Here is a 2734-nt window from a genome sequence, read left to right on the forward strand (position 1 = left end):
GGGGATTTGGAGGGGGCGGGGGCGCGGCCCGACGCCCCACCCCCAGCTTGTTCACAGCCACCAGGGCCCAGCGCCTGAAGCGCTGGGACGAGCGCTTTCATCTCCGTCCCTCAGTTTCCCTCCCCTCGTCTTCTCCCTGTGTCCTGGGAGTTATGGAGAAGCGCAGCCCTTGGCAAATTAGCCTGGGACCTTCCTAAAACCTAAGCCAGTGATAGACAGGCCCGATCTTGCCTGAGAGAGACCCCCAAGCCGGAGAGGCAGGTGTCCAGGTAACCCTCACCTGGGAGTTTTCAGGGTGAGCTTTCTCCTAATCACGGCTGGGGCGGGCGTCTTCGTGCAAGGTGGGGCTGGATGGGGGTGGGCAGAGGCCCCCACAGCCACAGCCTGGCCAGCTGTGCAAATGCTCTCTAAACCGTCCCCCTTTTCAGTCACTCAACCAACCAGTCAGTCCATAGCACGGGCCTCCCTCTGGGGTGGAAAGTGGTGGCCCCAGGGACCAGGGACCTTCACAGGGAGAGAGGGCTGTGATCCGGGCAGGGGTGTCAGGGGTTCAGCCTGGGTCTCCTGACCTCCAAGCCCACATCTTCCCTTAGACAACACCTGAGAGCATCTCCCAGCACCACTGTGGCCACACACACCCCTGGGAGTAGGACTGGCCACCGCGCTGAAGCTGTGAACACAGGGCTCCCAATCTGTAGGCGAGGGGCCTCTCCCCTGCAGGGGACAGGATCAGGACCCTGGGAGCCCCCAGTCCCCCTCCCAACACTTATTACCTGGAAAATCCCCCAAGCCCGGGTTGATGAAGAAGGTGGGACCCTGACAGTGGCCTGGGCCTGGGATGGCAGCTTGACCAAAACGGGGGTCATCTCCAAGGTCATCCTCCCAGACCTGGGAGTCTCAAAACATTAAACCCTTCAGAATGACACATTAGCGTCAGATCACTGTTCAGAACACCGCTGGTGCCATTGACAGAGCAGTCCCTGGGCTGAAGTGGCTGCACTGCTCTGGTGAGCGGGGGCACCTGCGCGAGCTCCCAGACCCAGAGGCCTCCCCCAAATCCTGGTGTTAGTGGCCCATGGAAGGACTCCCAGACCCAGAGCCTTGGCAGGTGTCTGCAGCTCCCCAGGGGTGGGGTGCTGGGAGGCTGACATCTGTGGAGTGTTTTTACTGTTGAACAAATTGAATCAATTAAACAGGCCCCATCGGGGTGGCTGGGAGCAGTGAACAGGAGGGAAGAGGGGAGTGGAGCCAAGAGGACAGCCTGAGGGCGTCTGTCTCCCCAGTCGGGGTTCAGACGCACCTCTTTCCCTGGATGTTCCAGGGCAGGAGATCCCCGTGTTGACAAGAGGGAGGTGAGCTAGTGGAGGTGGAGTGGGAGGAAAGTCAGTGGGGACTGTCCCTGTTGTGTGTCCCCTGAAAGCTCGCCAAGGCCTGTGTCTCCTACCCAGCCACCTCTGGGCTTCTCAGCCCCCAGCCCTGTGACCCTTTGAGGCACCGGAGCTCCCAAGACACCCCAGCCTCCTTTCAAAGGCATTTTATTGCTTTCACAAGGAGGCCTCCGGAAGCTGGAAGTCTCCATCACAGAAAGAGAGGAGGCTGCCCAGGGAGGCTGGAGGAGGCGGAGAGGAAAGAGGAAACACTGTGGGCCCAGGGTCACCCACCTGGAGCGGAAGCCTCCCCCTTGGGCAGGCTGAGAATGACGCAGGCGCCGGCTGCTCTGTGACCCAGCTGACCGAGGGACAGCCCCTGCCCAGGAGCTCCAGCAGCTGCTGCAGCATCCCTCCTGCCCAAGCAAGGCCACAGAGCACCCCTCTAATCCGCCCCCAAAGGCCCAGTGCCGCTGCCTCTCCTCCAGCTGCTGCTCAGGGGAGTGAGGTTTCCTGAATGAGGCCACCGGCAGCGGGCAGCCAGCCCCTCTCAGCATGGCGCTTGCCCAGGGCCTGGGCTCCATCACATGCCAGGACAGTTGTCACCATCACCCTGGACAGACCACCTCTGTCCCTTCATGTCAGGTGACCATTATTGGGCCCCCTGAGGCAGATGAGCGTCTCACCAGCAAGCTCCCAGGGAGGACAGCGTGGTCAGGGCCTGCCCATCCGCCAGCATTCTGGCCCCTAGGCCCACAGGCTGAGGGCACTGGCAGGCACCAGGACGGGCTTGTTTGGCCGGGGGACCTGCTTCTTGGGCAGCACCAGGAAACAGCTGGGGACCAGGGCTGGAAAGGGCGGAGACCCTCCCAGCGCCCACATCCATGGCGTGAGCCCTGCGTGGGTGCAGCCCCTTCCACAGCCCAAATTCCAGGCCCAGCTGCTGCAGGAGGGACCGCCAGCCAGGGGCGCAGGGCAGAGGGTGGGGGAAGGCGTGGCGCTCGCGCTCTTGGTTCTTGCTTGGATGGCGCGGGCTGAGGACCCCCACACCTGCGCTGCGGTGCAGAGGTGTTAGGATCCGAGGGGGCTGCCTGTCTGGGCCGGCGCGTTCAGGCCCCGGGCGGTGGGGTGACCTCGGCATGCGTGGCTCGGTTGTCTGCAGGCAGGCACGCGGTACCGTGAGAAGCGAACGTCCGTGACTTAGTCCACGGGACCGTTTCTGCATTTTCACCCCAACCTGAAGAGCTGCAGCGCAGCCGCGAGACAGGAAGTCGCTGCCAGGTGGGTCGGGACCGCGATCTGAACTCGCCTCGGCGGCCTCCCGCTCTAGCCGCCGGTTCGCAATCCTGGCGTGAACCGGGAGATCA

The 2734-nt window shown here is 63.2% G+C and overlaps 1 pseudogene; it reads right to left on the minus strand.

Annotated features, from left to right (window-relative positions):
- Positions 1-2114: 2114 nt before the first annotated feature.
- Positions 2115-2734, minus strand: part of LOC105505473 — a 9713-nt pseudogene continuing 9093 nt past the window's right edge.

Source organism: Colobus angolensis, unplaced genomic scaffold (assembly GCF_000951035.1).
Source record: "Colobus angolensis palliatus isolate OR3802 unplaced genomic scaffold, Cang.pa_1.0 Scaffold1, whole genome shotgun sequence".
NCBI lineage: Eukaryota > Metazoa > Chordata > Mammalia > Primates > Cercopithecidae > Colobus > Colobus angolensis.